Source organism: Podarcis raffonei, chromosome 6 (assembly GCF_027172205.1).
Source record: "Podarcis raffonei isolate rPodRaf1 chromosome 6, rPodRaf1.pri, whole genome shotgun sequence".
NCBI classification, from domain to species: domain Eukaryota; kingdom Metazoa; phylum Chordata; class Lepidosauria; order Squamata; family Lacertidae; genus Podarcis; species Podarcis raffonei.
The window spans coordinates 13486986-13503774 of NC_070607.1; positions in this window are offsets into that span (position 1 = coordinate 13486986).

Sequence of the window (16789 nt, forward strand, 5' to 3'; positions counted from 1 at the left end):
CATCAGCAAGTCTGATAATTTTCCATAATTATTACAAATCTTCACATTTCTTCATTTATATTGCACTATGTATATCTTATTTTACCATGTTATTTAAACAATATTTCTACCAAACCTTCTTACAGAGCTTCTTGGAAACTTACAAACGTTATATCATTATCACAGATATTTTTAATATATTCTGTAAATTTGTTCCAGTCCTCAGTGAATCTTTGGTCCCGTCAGTTGCGAATCCTCCCTGTTAATCTGTCCAGTTCTGCATAATCCATTAATTTCGTTCTCCATTCTTCAATCGTGGGCATTTCTTCTTGTTTCCATTTCTGGGCCACAAGAGTTCTAGCGGCTGTTACTGCATACAAAAAAACCCTCTGAGCCTTCCTTTTTATCTCACCACCTAAAATTCCTAATAGGAATGCTTCTGGTTTTTTAACAAATGTATATTTCAATATTTTCTTTATCTCATTATGTATCATTTCCCAGAAGGACTTCATTTTTTTACATTCCCACCACATATGATAAAAAGTCCCTTCTTTCTCCTTACATTTCCAACAGAAGTACTGTTTTGGGGGGACAGGAGACGGGCAGGTGTGGAGGATTCCCTGGTCCTGAATGGGGTAACTGTGCCCCTGAAGGACCAGGTGCGCAGCCTGGGAGTCATTTTGGACTCACAGCTGTCCATGGAGGCACAGGTCAAATCTGTGTCCAGGGCAGCTGTTTACCAGCTCCATCTGGTACGTAGGCTGAGACCCTATCTGCCTGCGGACTGTCTCGCCAGAGTGGTGCATGCTCTGGTTATCTCCCGCTTGGACTACTGCAATGCGCTCTACGTGGGGCTACCTTTGAAGGTGACTCGGAAACTACAACTAATCCAGAATGCGGCAGCTAGACTGGTGACTGGGGGCAGCCGCCAAGACCATATAACACCGGTCTTGAAAGACCTACATTGGCTCCCAGTACGTTTCCGAGCACAATTCAAAGTGTTGGTGCTGACCTTTAAAGCCCTAAACGGCCTTGGTCCAGTATACCTGAAGGAGCGTCTCCACCCCCATCATTCTGCCTGGACGCTGAGGTCCAGCGCTGAGGGCCTTCTGGCGGTTCCCTCATTGCGAGAAGCAAAGCTACAGGGAACCAGGCAAAGGGCCTTCTCGGTAGTGGCGCCCGCCCTGTGGAACGCCCTTCCAGCAGATGTCAAAGCTATAAACAACTACCTGACATTCAGAAGACATCTTAAGGCAGCCCTGTTCAGGGAAGTTTTTAACATGTGATATTTTACTGTATTTTTGGTTTCTACGGAAGCCGCCCAGAGTGGCTGGGGAGGCCCAGCCAGATGGGCGGGGTATAAATAAATTATTATTATTATTATTATTATTATTATTATTATTATTATTATTTATTACTCACTTTATACATCTTACTTAATTTGACTGGTGTTATATACCATCGATATATCATTTTCATAACATTTTCTTTAATTGTGGTGCATGCTGTAAATCTCATCCCTTCCTTCCATAATTTTATCCAATCATCAAATTGAATGTTATGTCCAAAATCTTTGGCCCATTGAATCATAACTGATTTAACCTCTTCATCCTTCAAATGCCATTCTAATAGTAATTTATACATCATAGATAAATTTTTAACTTCATTATTCAATACTTCTCGTTGAAACCTGGATTCTTTTTCAAAATAGCCTCTTTCTGCAACCTCTTTTCTAAACATTTCATTAATCTGAAAGTAATGCAGCCAATCATTTATATGTTCTTTCACTTCTTCATATGGTTTCATTTTCCACTTACCGGTACTTCCTTCTTTCTTGATTAAACTCCCATATGTTATCCACCTCCTAGTCATATTGATCTTTTTAACACTCATCACCTCTAATGGTGATAGCCAATGTGGGATTTTTGGTTCCAGTAGGTTTTTATACCTACCCCATACCTCAATCAGAGATCCTCTAATAATATGATTTTCAAAACCTTTATGCACTCATTTCTTTTCGTACCATAAATATGCGTGCCAACCGAATCTATTATCATATCCTTCCAAATCTATCAAATCTGTCTTTTCTAATTTCATCCATTCTTTCAACCAACATATACATGATGCTTCATAGTATAACCTCAAATCTGGCAGGGCAAAGCCTCCCCTCTTTTAAATCTGTTAACAACTTAAATTTTATTCTCTGCTTTTTGCCCTGCCAGATGTATCTTGAAATTACTTTTTGCGATTCTTTAAATATTGCTACTCCTTTAATTATTGGAATTGCTTGGAACAGAAACAACATTTTCGGTAACACACTCATCTTTATCGTTGCAATTCTTCCCCAAAATGATAATTTCATTCTACCCCACACCTCTAAATCTCGTTTAACTTTATTCCATACTGGTACATAGTTATTTTGAAAGAAATCAATATTCCTGGAAGTCAATACAATCCCTAAATATTTCACTTTCTTTACCACCTCAATCTCTGTCTGTTGCTGTATTCTTTCACTAATTTCTTGGTCTATGTTTCTCACCATTATTTTGGTTTTTTCTAATTCAGTTTAAACCCTGCCACCTGTCCAAATTCTTCCATTTCTTTTAATACTTCTTTAGTACTCTCTATAGGATCTTCTATCATTATAACCAAGTCATCAGCATACGCCTTTACTTTATATTGATTACGGCCAACCGATACCCCTTTTATCTGTTCATTGTTTCTTATTGAACTTAATAAGACTTCCAGGACCGATATGAATAGTAACAATGATAGAGGACACCCTTGTCTTGTACCCTTGGTTATTGCAATATTTTCCGTTATTATATTATTGACAATTAATTTTGCTCTTTGTTCTGAATATATTGCTTTTATACCATTTAGAAAAGATTGGCCCATATCCATCGCTTCTAAGTTTTTTAACATAAATTCCCAAGAAATATTATCAAAGGCTTTCTCCGCATCCACAGAAATTAACATTGCTTGTTTATCCTTCCTGTTAGTCAGAACGGAAATCTCAAAACAGAAAACTCAAAACAGAAGCTGCACAGCATGTTAGACTTCCGAAAAGTGTTTAAAAAGCAAAGTGTTTACTTCCAGGTTTTGGGCGTTCAAAAACCAAAACGTTGGTCAATGGAGACGTTTGACAACCAAGTTTACCACTGTAGTTTCCTATGTGCATCTAATTCTAATAAGCCCTCATTGGTCACAGCTCCATAATTTTATCTTGAAATAAATGGAAGTAAGACCCTGTTGCCTTCAGTCAGGTCACCATTCACAGCAGTTTACACAACTTGGCAGAGGAATGGCATTGCACAGAAAAGGTGTTTCCATTCATCTCTTTCTCAGTGATGATCTGCAGGCCATGTTTTGCTAGATCTGGCTATTGCCCTTATTTTTATTGGCATCTGGCTGTACCCTGAGATATTGGCTATTTCATATTCCAAGTGTTCATGCAGGTTGCCAGAAATAGAGAACAAAGGGGACTTCCAGGTTTATCCCTTCTTCCTAGTCTCAGCCATGGTACAGTAAGGCCTTTTGAGAAGCTTTGATATGAAGCCAGCACCCTGTTAATGGGAACAATATGCCACCATCTCTTTAGAAAATAAAGCTTATGATTACTGAATGAGAACTTGCTAAAAAAAAATCTTCATTTGTTCATGCAACATTAAACAATTTCCCCCTCTCTAATGTAGCTCTGCAAAAAGTCAGGCACAAACCTGCTCATTCTTCTTTCTAATGACATCCAAAGCAATGTGCTAATTTCTTGAGCTTTAATTGCATTGCAATAATGTGGCTTCAGGGATTTTTGGGGGGGAGGTTGTGCTGCATTCATAAAACACATTTGCAGAACATTAAAACTTGTCTGTAATTATGAAGCAACCACACAATTGTAGAATTAAACAAAGAAACATGTGCCATCTTTAGCATGAATGTGCTCAGTGAAAGTGTCTGCATGGATTGCTTCTCCACTATTCAAAATTTCATTATAGTAATACTCTGGGAGGGCAGAATCCAACCGGAGTTTCCCACTCTTTTCAATGAAGGAAATTGCAAGGGAAGCTAAAATGCATCTCAGGAAATTCTCTGGACCTCGAAATTCTATTATCTTGCCTCATATCTCAAATGTTCCCTCTCCCCTTCAAATACTTCTCAGATCAGGCGAAATCTGCTAACAAACTAGAAATCTTTGCAGCCCACTTGACAAATGTCACTTTTGTTGTTGAAACTCTTTTGGCTTCATCCAGTACAGTGGTACCTCAGGTTAAGTACTTAATCCGTTCCGGAGGTCTGTACTTAACCTGAAACTGTTCTTAACCTGAAGCACCACTTTAGCTAATGGGGCCTCCTGCTGCTACCGCACCGCTGGAGCACGATTTCTGTTCTCATCCTGAAGCAAAGTTCTTAACCTGAAGCACTATTTCTGGGTTAGCGGAGTCTGTAACCTGAAGCGTATGTAACCAGAGGTACCACTGTACTTCTGTTGCATCTGAGGAGGCTTACCCAAAGCCACTTTGCATTTGTCTTTTAGTGAAATGCCTCAACATTTCTCAGATGTTCTACCTGACAAGGAGCCTCTAAATTATGTTCATCAAGTCGAATTTCAGGGGCAATGTTGGAAAGTACTGCATGTGAGTACTTTCCTGTTGCATCCACAGAGCATTTTTCACCTGCACATTTGAAACACAATGAATTGAAGCACTAATATTCAACAGACATACATTTCAACATGATTATTGTCACATGGTAACATAGAGATGGACCTTATCGCTGTTAGCACCAGTCCTATTTTTCTAGAAAAAGAGTTGCCAGAATTCCTCCCCCATTCTCTTACAATGACAACAACAATGGTGCCCACCTAAGAGGTGCTGGAATGGAATTCCAACGAATTCCAGCTGGGGGGAAAACTGCTAGTTAGCTCCAATGTGGAATGCCCTCCCTGCTAAACTACAAGCTGTCTCATCATGATTCAATGTTGTATTTTAGATTGTTGTAACCTGCCCTGGGACCTTAGAGTGAAGGGCGGGTAATATATAAAGAAAAATAATAGTATTTTTTTAAAAAATAAAAATAAAATGATGTTCCATCAGCTCTTGAATATACATTTGTCTAGGCAAACAGTACCCTGAACCTGAACTTCCTGATTTAATTGTTGTTGTTTTTAAAACTCTTTTAATGTTATCCTTTGTTTTATTGTATATTGATATTATGGTTGTTTTTAATGCTTTGGCAGGATTGGGGATTTAATAATGTTTGGATTTCATAATTGTTTCATAATTGTTTTTTACACTAGTGAACCAGCCTGTTGTTGTTGCTGTTGTTATAGTATCCTTTTTTTTTTTAGTTTGGTGTAATTTTTCATCTATCTACTGCTGTCTCCTGAATCCACATTTCTCTTTCTTTGTCAAGGTTACCTCTGAATTTGTTTCTCATTTCTTAACGGAATATTCAAAGCAGAGCTTGTGCATAATAACTATTGGAATTGCATGATTCTGGACTTTAAAAAATCTCTGATATTCAGAACATTCTCCTCGACTGTCATTATGAAGAAGAATTTAGGAAGCACAGGTGAGGATGGTTCAGAAAAAATCTCTTTCTTCAAAGTTCAGTCGGTCATTACAAACTGAGCCAAGCTTCTTCCTCCGAACCAGATCTTTCACAAGCTTACAATTGTGAGAGGAAGGTGAGAAGGCAAAATAGCAGCAAGGGCTAAATAACTTATTCTACTCCATTTCCAAAGTAAACTTTAGGGTGCTTAGGGTTTTATATATAAATACTTCTTTTTGCCTATTGGCCTAGAGGCATTAAAAACATGCCCTGTCATTCCCAGAGTTAAGCAAAATGTTCTAAGTAGTTCTTCACCCTGCTGTCTCAAAACATCTGAGGATGCTAGTATTTTCTATTGCTAACTTGGAGAAGTGTGGTGGATTATTTATTTACATATTACTAATTTATCAGGAAAAAACATAAACCAGAAAACATTTCCCAGAGCTTCTGCAGGCAATAGAGGGTCTGATCATACTTGCAAGCGTCATTACAAGGAGCAGGGAACATAGGAAGAGCTTTAATCAGAGTTCTCAGCTGCCACCTTGCATGTGATAAGTCTGGGAAAGGGGCCAGCGCTAAAAATGGAAACTGGCAGCCAACAGGACTGGTAATGGTGGAGGAGCTACCATGGGTTGGATCTTTTCAAGCTTTGAAGAATTCATGTGAAAAGACTGAGCTTTTACTGAGAATTCTCCAAAAAGGTTCATAAAGACTTGTTGTTTAGTCGTTTAGTCATGTCCGACTCTTCATGACCCCATGGACCAGAGCATGCCAGGCACTCCTGTCTTCCACTGCCTCCCGCAGTTTGGTCTAACTCATGTTTGTAGCTTCGAGAACACTGTCCAACCATCTCGTCCTCTGTCGTCCCCTTCTCCTTGTGCCCTCAATCTTTCCCAACGTCAGGGTCTTTTCCAGGGAGTCTTCTCTTCTCATGAGGTGGCCAAAGTATTCGAGCCTCAGCTTCAGGATTTGTCCTTCCAGTGAGCACTCAGGGCTGATTTCCTTCAAAATGGATAGGTTTGATCTTCTTACAGTCCATGGGACTCTCAAGAGTCTCCTCCAGCACCATAATTCAAAAGTATCAAATCTTCGGTGATCAGCCTTCTTTATGGTCCAGCTCTCACTTCCATACAGCACTACTGCGAAAACTATAGCTTTAACTATACGGACCTTTGTTGGCAAGGTGATGTCTCTGCTTTTTAAGATGCTATCTAGGTTTGTTATTGCTTTTCTCCCAAGAAGCAGGCGTCTTTTAATTTCGTGACTGCTGTCACCATCTGCAGTGATCATGGAACCCAAGAAAGTAAAATCTCTCACTGCCTCAATTTCTTCCCCTTCTATTTGACAGTAGGTGATAGGACCAGTGTCCATGATCTTAGTTTTTTTGATGTTGAGCTTCAGGCCATATTTTGCACTCTCCTCTTTCACCCTCATTAAAAGATTCTCTAATTCCTCCTCACTTTCTGCCATCAAGGTTGTGTCATCTGCATATCCTTACCCTTCACCCCATTTGTGGTTTACTTATTCTCCAAAAATAAAAATAACCTCTGCCTCTTAGCAGAGCACTGAGCCCCTTCCAATGCCTTTAACCGCAGCCTATCACAGAAATATAGATACAACACGTAGGCTAATAACGGTTAAATCATATGTAATAGAATAATGATATCATTGAAAAGGTAGAAATAAATCCATTGGAGTTCATACATACAATGTACAATGTAACAGACTTTCTTTATACACTTTGTTTTGTATATTCTGCTTTAATATACAATGTGTATGCGGGTAGCTCAATTCTGTTATCATTCACTGGTTGTATGCTTTGTATTGTATTTTCAGCTGATGAAGACTATCACAAAACAGTAGTATCATTCCAGAAACACTGTCCTTGAGACTTTTGGGATGTCTTCTGTTGGAACTTTTGAATAACCTTTGAGAAAACCTTACTTTTTAGACTTTTGAGAAGTCTTTTGTTGAAACCTTTGAATAACTATTGTGTGACTGACCTCTGACACCTATCTTGAACACATGGCTTGACGTTCTGTGCTACTAGTCTTTTACATTGTATATATGAACTCCAATAGTTTTATTTCTACCTTTTGAATGATATCCTTATTCTATTACATATGATTTAACAGTTATTAGCCTATGTGTTATATCTATATTTCTGTGACTGGTTCTCGTTGCAACACAGGGGGTTGTTTTTAACCGCCAGCCTGGTATGCAGAGAGCGGATATTGTCAAAGAAATGTTTTGCTGCCAAAGGATGGAGTTATTGGGAAAAGCCTCGCCTGCTTCATTCCAGCCATAAAAGGTGGCAATCATACATGTCAGCATCACAGACAGATTGCCGAGTACAAAAATCCAGCATTAGGCTGGTTAAAAATCTGGTCCTCCAGCCTAATTAGTGTATAGATCAGGCTGGCTGAATTTTAACTGACTACAGTGGCTGGGTCAGTGGGAGACTTAATGATTGCCAAAGCCAGAAAATGCCGACCAAGCACCTGTCAGTTAGCTGCCAGTGGGGTCCAAGCTCCCAAGTCACTTAAATGCAGGTAATTTGCTTCTGGGCACCCTTCCTTTCTCGCTGTTTCATCAAGAATTGTTTGGGTTGGTTTTTTTCGGGGGGGGGGTTTGCACTTTTACAACTTTCTGGCACTTGAGAGATCAAATAACACTGCAGTAAAAGCAACAACAACAGATTTTACTTTTTGGTTGACTTGCATGTCGAGGTCCCCAAGCCACCCCTCAAATAACTCACAACTCACACATAATTTTTTCTTTAAGGTTTTTTGGCATAATTTTGGCCACAGCTTTATTAAATTACATATCTATGAGTGGTTGCTTAGGCACTGGTTAAGACTATCTGTCCCCCCCCCCACCTGGGGACAGAACTGACATCCGAACTCCATCGGATGCCAGTAAGGGAAAACAATATTGGGGAGCAATGGAGATGAGTCACAGGCCCTCACCTCTCCCCGCATGCTTCCCGGGGCTTGCCGGCCCTAGCCCCTCTCCAGGGATTCGGACAAAATCGTGGCAAGCCCCTGGATTCCTTTAACAGAATTCCCTTCCACACCAGCATTTGAGGGGCAGGCCCAGCCAATCCATACCCCTCCACCAACCAATTGATAACCAGTGCCTAACCGCCAACCTTACAAGTTGTGATGATTTGCTACGCAGTAGGCAAAAACCAAATGGCCCAGCCAATCAGCCAGATGGACAAAATTCCTACCAGGCTCCTGCCCCAATGGCAGGCGACCCCATGACAGGCATAGCAAGGTCAAGCAAGCCCTCCAAATTCAGGGCGGGTGGGCGGGTGATCCGGCTCACGCAGCGAAAGAGATAGCACCAAGCTGCGTGCTCTGAATTTAAACAGTTCGGTCCCTCCCACCAAATTTGCAACAAGTAAATTCCCCCAGCAACACAGCCAACCAATTAGATGCCATGGGTGATATTTTATCACCCTGCCTGGCAACAGAGGGGTGACTCAGTGGATGCCACTGCAACACGTGCTCTCATTTAGGGAGAACACGCTATATGTGAAGGGGCTGTGGTTCTATTTCTCTCTTATTTTCTTTTTCATAACTGCTTATGTTGTACTAACTTGCCTCTTTATGGCTAAAGTCATTGTAAGCAATGTCATCAGGGGCTACCACCATCACAAGTCAATCAACGGTTCTGAAGTGCTACTTGATTTCGTTGGTTCAAGGGTTCCACTTGCCTTTTCACAATTCAGTGCCCCCTGCCATTGCACGCACAAGGCCTCTCAACTAAGAATTCATTAGGACTCATCTGTTCAGTTCATTTGTCACTGATCTGGTTTTCCCCCACTGCTTGGCTTCACTTTATTGGCCATCCAGACAGAGAAAGAGATTGTTGGTGCCAATACAACTGAGCCTTCTGATTTACTCCATCACTGAAGCAATCAGCTGAGGTTGATAGCAAATCATTTCCCTCTCTGAAAACAGAAAGAAAGAAAATCAAAGCTGATTTTCCCAATTGCTCTCTTATTTAAGCAATGATAAACACAGCCATTTGCTTGGGAGTAAAAAGAGGGAGCCTCAGGAAAAAAATCCTTTCTTACTGTTGCAATACAATGAGACGTTCTAATAAAGTTAAATTCAGAAGGTTTATTTATGAGAGCTGAAAGAAGGAGTTTTGTTTTGCTTTGGTTTTTTTTTTAAAGTTGAACATAATTTGTTAATGCCTGGGTTGCGTGTCGAGGTCACTAGGGCCACCCGAATAACTCACACATCACACAGAAATTTTGTTTAAGGTTTTTACATAATTTTGGCCACAACTTTATTAAAATACAAAAATGTGAGGGGGACAGACTGACATTCCGCACGCCTGCGAAAGTCAGAAAAGGGGAATACACTTGGGGGTTGCGACGGAGCAGGGAACCTGCCCTCAGCCCTCCCCAAATGCAACCAGGAGCTCTTGCAATGGCCCGAGCCCCCTTGAGAGGGTGGACAAGCAATAGTTAGCCCCTGATTCCTTTAACGGAATCCCTTGCAGCAGCAGCATTAGAGGGGCATGCACAGCCAATCCATGCCCCTCAACCAACCAAACCATAAATCAATGCCTAACCACAACCTTACAAGTTGTGACGATTTCCTACGCAGTAGGCAAAAACCAAATGGCCCCAGCCAATCTGCCAGATGGACAAAATTCCTACCAGGCCCCTGCCCCAAGAGCAGACGACCCCATGACAGGCATAGCAAGGTCAAAGCGAACAACCCTAATTCTAGGTAGGGGGGAGGGGCAATCCGATGCATGGGCGAAAAGAGGAAGCCCTAGCCTCGTGCAAAGAGTTTTAGCATTTCTGGCTGTCAATCAACAAATGGCAACATTAACTTCTTCCCAACAACAAGGGAAGCCCAATCGCATCAGTGGCCAACAATCAATTAGCCCACCCCCAACTTTGGAGTGTCCTGGCGGCCCCCACCGCAACACGTGCTCTCCATGAAGGAGAACACGGTTTGCTGTATTTCTCCTTAAGACCTTGCTTCCGTGATCTGCTGAGTTCCTCTCCTGTTGCTTTTACTCATTTGTACTGCACTGTTCCCCATTTTTAGTTCTCCAGCTTTTCACAGATTTCTTCTGCCTCAGAGGCTCAGGGTGACTTTATACAATTAGGGGACTTTTAAACACAAAAGATTATGTTTCTGATCATCAAAAACCAATTGTGCCAAATTCCTTAGCCAGGAGCAGTGGGGAATAACAGTTTGCTTTCAGAATTCTGAGAAAAATATAAACAAGGAATAAAACCCAAATACTAAAAGTTGCTAATGATTTTGCTTCCCATTGAAGGTGGGCATGTGGTTGTTGAGGATGAATAGAAATGCCCAATTTTCTGCAAATGCATGACTAGTGGACTATATTCTTACTGATGTGCATGTATAACATCCATTCAATGTAATGGGATTAGATTCTCCAGCATGAAGGAGCTCTTATATCCATCAATCTTATGAACTCATAGTTCTTCTTTCTGCAAAGTCATGATTGTGCATTGCTTGAAACTCTTAAATCAGAAAGTTACTTTTTTATCATTTTGTCATTTCAAATCATTCCGGGGGGCAGGAGGGGGGAGGAAACCAACCAAACCTTTGTGATACAATGGAAATGGATAACAAAATCGGTGTGCTGTCAGAGGCTCAGGAGCAGAAGCACAGGGGAGAGAGCAAATAGAGAGCGGAGGAGAGGAATCCGAGGGGAGCGTAGGGGAATATGACAGTGACCCGAGAGATTCCATGAGCTTCTCCAGCGAATCAGAAGATTCCCAGAAGGGGGCGCCTATGGTAAGGGCAAGGGGGGTCCCAGGGGGGACGCACCAGAAGCAAGGGGCCAGCGGGGACTCCCAAGGGAGCAGCGGAGGATCAGGACCAGCTCCCCCACCAGAGCGCAGTGGGGGGGAAGAGTCACATGAGTCAGGACCAGCCTCTCCTCCAGCGGGGAGAGAAGATGAGTCAGGGATGACCACGCCCCCATCGGAAAGTGGGGAAACGGAGGGGAGGTCAGTTACAGCTAGCCTCCCCGAAGGAGGGAGCAGTGACACAAGTGTAACGGTCAGAAGGAAAGTGGGAGGCTGCGCGCGCGTGCCAAGTTCAAATGTGCAGGAGCGCGGGACAGCAGAAAACCCGGATTGGGAGCCAGGTCCTAAAGCCCGAAGGAGGGAGGGGGAAGAGTCAGGGGACTCAGCGTCAGAGGAGTCTAGGAAGGGTGAGACCCCGACTAGCAGGCGGACCCAGAGAAGGAAGGAACAGAGGAAGAGGTGGAGTAAGGCTAGAATCTTAAACTGGTGTCAGGGGGGAGGAGATTCAGATGGAGCTTCGGCAGTCTAAGGTTAAAGACGTAGCGTTGCACGCTGCGCGTGTGGAAGTGAAACTGAACTTCAATAAAGACTTCTATACTAAAGAACGAAGCAGCGTTGGTCTTGTGTGAGCTGGGACCTTGGGCAGCGCTGACAGTAAGCTCCATCTCCTTCGAAAGTATTCAACCCTCGCAGCGTGAGTTGGCGCAGCGAGGGGCAAAAACTTGGTGTTTTGCAAGCTCACGAAGATAGGCAAAGATGACTACAGAGGAGAAGGTGACACAACTGCAGGATGCAGTCTCAGCGCTTTACGCAGAATTGGCCGCATCAAAGAAAAAGGAAGAAGAAACAGCTGCGCTCTGCCGGGATCTGCAAGCCAGGTGGGACCTTTGGGGCAAGGAGGGGCAGCCAGGAGCCAAGCCGGAGGGAGTTGGCCTCGGGAAACGGGGGGGGGCAGCATAGTAGCCCACTTCGACGGGAACCTGCAGCAGTATCCTAACTTCAGAGCAGACATAGTTTTCGCGCTCAATTTGCTTCGGAAAGACTTTAGAGATGAGGAGGAGAAAGTGGGCTTCATAATCACTCATCTGCATGGGGAAGCTAAGTCGTGGCTGCGGACCTTATTGCGTGAAAATGATCCCGCCCTCAAAGATTCAAGCACTTTTATTGAAGCTATGGACGCTTGTTTTAAATCAACGGTAGATGTGGATGTGGCCAGAAGGGAAATGCATGGACTGAGGCAGGGGAAAGCAACGGTGCGACAATATCACTCCCGCTTTTTTGGGTTAGTAAATGTGCTGGGCTGGCAGAAGGACTCCGCTGCCGTCAGGGATCTGTTCTGGGAGGGGCTGAATGGAGCCGTGAAAGATGAGCTGGCAAGGGGAGAGAGGCCCAAAAGCACCACAGAAGTAGTCCAAAGGGCGCTCGCAATAGGGGTGCGCTTGGAAGACCGCCCTTGGAGCAGGGAGGAGGGACGTAGGGCAAACACGCTAGCCAGAACAACTCCCTTCCTACCCAGAGAGACAGAGCGCGCTCAATCCACGCCTCCGCTGGGGAGGGGAGAAGAGCCGATAGGTGTTGAGATAGGTGGTGCCAGGGCTCAGACAGCAAGCAGAGCCCAAACACCAGGAGCAGTCAAGGCGAAGGCTCCTAGAGGGAGCAGGAAGTGTTACATCTGCGACAGTGCACTGCACATGGCCGAAGAGTGTCCCCAGAGGATCCAGAAGCACACTGCAGCCTCAGCAACTGTAAAAGGAGCAATTCAGCAGGGCGAACAGCTGCAGGGAAACGACGAAGCCTGGTTGGAAACAACCGCACTGGGGGTCAACCAGGCAAGTCAGTGAAGCAGCCCCCAGAGATTTTGCAGCCCACAGACCCCCTCCCACCCAAACCAGTGGTGCAACTCACCGCATCGCTCCAGCTGCCCGATGGGCTCACCCTGGAGGTCCCTATTACCATTGACTCTGGTAGCAATGCAGACTTTGTAGGAGTGGACTTCGTCAAGCAGCATCACATAGCACTCCTGCCAGCCACGATACCCCTAAATGTCGTCACGGTAGATGGCAGGAAGATACTGGGAGGAGAGGTGGTACAGCAAACACCGCCTCTGGTGATGCAAATTGGGAACCACTGCGAAGTCATCAGCTTCAACGTCACCCACCTGTCGGACACGCCCATAGTGTTGGGCATGAGTTGGCTGGATAGGCACAGTCCGGTATTAGCATGGTACCAGCGGCAATTGACCTTCTGCTCTTCCTACTGCGCAGAACACTGCATCCAGACCTGCCAGGAAGAAGAGGGGCAAGAGGATGAACCGCAGCTACACCTAGGCATGGTACAAGCGGTACCCAACAAGTACAAGGCCTTTTTGGAGGTCTTCTGTGAGAAGGAAGCGGACAAGCTGCCTCCCCACAGGCCCTACGACTGCAAGATTGACCTCCTGCCGGGGGCGACGCTGCCGACTGGAAGACTGTACTCCATGTCTGAAGACGAGATGCAAGAACTCAGGGAGTTCTTAGATCGCAACTTGAAGCGGGGATTCATCCGGGAATCCAAAGCAGTGGGGAGCAGTCCCGTGTTTTTCGTGAAGAAGAAGGACACGCCCGAACGGAGGCTCATAGTGGATTATAGAATCATCAATTCCAGGACAAAGCCCACGGCATTCCCCATGCCCAAGATTGACGACCTGCTCGCGACGGTGAGGAAGGGACGGATCTTCACCAAGTTGGATCTACGAGGGGCGTACAACCTCAATAAAGATTTCTATACTAAAGAACGAAGCAGCGTTGGTCTTGTGTGAGCTGGGACCTTGGGCAGTGCTGACAGGTGCCAATACTATGCTTACCAGATTGTTTTCAATGAACCCGGGGACACTTTTTTGGGGGGGAAGCTGAGTAGCAACAGGGATTCAGTAGTGGGGATGGTGAGGCAAAAGACCCTGGGCCCAAGCACACATAAATATTGTATAAAGGTGCAAAGCCCTTCTTTCACACCCTGTGAAACAACATGTGCACCGCTCCGGGTGTCAGAGTAGCTAGCTCCGCCTCTAAGCCCACCTACTTGTCACAACAGAGCCTATTATTATTATTATTATTATTATTATTATTATTATTATTTCATTCTATTATTTATATTTTATACATTTATTTATATTTTATACAGTGGTACCTCGGGTTACATAGGTTTCAGGTTACAGACGCTTCAGGTTACAGACTCCGGTAACCCAGAAATAGTACCTCAGGTTAACAACTTTACCTCAGGATGAGAACAGAAATCGTGCTCTGGCGGCGCAGCGGCAGCGGGAGGCCCCATTAGCTAATGTGGTACCTCAGGTTAAGAACAGTTTCAGGTTAAGAACGGACCTCCAGAACGAATTAAGTTCTTAATCCAAGGTACCACTGTACTTTCTTTTTTCTTTTATTTTTTGACACAAAGTAATGATCACAAATAAATAAGAATAAAAATGTGCACCTCACCACCTCCATTCCATTGTAACTAACCAACCTCTCAAAATTCCAACACCTTTTGCGATGCTTTGACCCCTTTCCATTTTAACAGTACAAATTCTACAAACACCCTCCATATCTCATCAAAATCATTTCTCCTGCATATTTCCCATCTTACCTCAATGGCACATGTTAATTTTTTATATTCTTCTTCCCCCTTCCACTTCCTAGCTATCATAATTCATGCAGCTGTCAATAAATTTGTGAGCAAGTCCTTCATAGCCTGTGAAGCTTCCACCCCATCGTAAATTGATAATGATGCTACCTCTGGACTTTTGGTCAACTTTAACCCAGTGATTTCTGTTATCTCCTTAAACACCCTTTGCAATTTTTAAAAACATATTTACACCCCCCTCTACTTATGAACATTATTCTGTTTCCTGGCATCTGAGTCCATTATTTTAAGATGGAGCTCAGTCTTTTAAGACGCTGGGTACTTAACCAAAGGCCTTGACAAACAAAATGGTTCCACAGGCTTCCTCTCATACATTCTACCTCCACTGATCCAGGATCACAGTGGGTTTCATCCACACTGACCCCCACCAAAATCATAACAATATGTATACAAGAAAATTTAGAAATAATCACTAATTTTTGACTGAATATCATATAAACAGAAGGAAGAATACAGGCAACCATAGATTACCCCAATGGTTCAGAAACTTCAGCTGGTTTCAGCACAGAACGCCAATCCTGGCCCAACTGCACGGGCTGCCAATTAGTTTCCGGGCGCAATTCAAAGTGCTGGTTTTGACCTATGAAGCCTTAAATGGTTTAGGACTACTACACCTCAAGAAGAAGAAGAGTTTGGATCTGATACCCCACTTTATCACTACCCTAAGGAATCTAAGAACTGCCTCTCCCCATATGAACCAGCCTGGGGGGCCACAAGAGGTCCGAAGGGTGGCAAGATGCGAATGGGCCTTTACTGTGGTGCTCCCCGCTTGTGGAATGCTGTCCCCAGGGAATTTGTCTGGTGCCTTCATTATACACCTTTAGGCACCAGGCAAAAATGTTCCTTTTTAACCAGACCTTTGGTTGACCTGATCGACATCCTATACCCATGCTTCCATATCTATATTATAACGAATATCTATTGACCAATATATCATTGAGGAATTTACTTCCTCATCCCTTGTGTCCCATTCCAATAATGTCTTATACATTTTAGACAGCACTTTTACATTACATTCCAACAGATTTCTCTCCAGTTGTGATATTTGTTCCCCAAACCCTCGTTTCCTATCTTTACATGGACAGGCGGAGTCCCCAGATCCCGCGCGGTCCCCCCCCCCCGTCATGTGGAATAATGACTCAAGACAACGTGCTATGGGATTAAATTGGCCACAACTTTATTAAATTTCAAATGTGGGTAGACCTTGGCTAAGGCATTGGGCGTTATCCCTCCCCAGTCCCCAGCCGGGGATCTAGGGAGCATCAGGGTTATCCAGTGTGTGTGTGTGGGGGATGGGCCGGCTCTGGAGAACATATGTTCAAGCAGAGATAGCCGCCCCCGTTACGCCGCCGCTGCCGGGGAAAGCAATGACGACCTTTCGGCGTATGGTCAAAGCCTCCCTTCAGAAACCCCTTTAACGGGGAACCCTGGTATCGCCGCCGCAAAGAGGAAGATGGACTAAAGGATTCCGCCCAAGGCCTGATACCACCAAAGTTGTGACGTTTTGCTACGGGAAAGGCGAAACCTGCCAATGCAGGGAAATTCCTTTCCGGCCCTTTAACAGCAACCTTAACGTAGCAGCACCCGTATACCTGTGAAGAAAAGTTAACCTGCAAAACCTGTGAAGAAAAGTTAACCTGCAAAATAAGACATTAACTGAGGGTGGGTAGGGTGGGAGAAGCTCTGGAGCCAAGTGAGGATTCCCAGGTAAGATCCTCCCTCTATTGTGTGGGCAGGTAATCCCTCCCCTACCTGGCCTGGTCTCCTTGG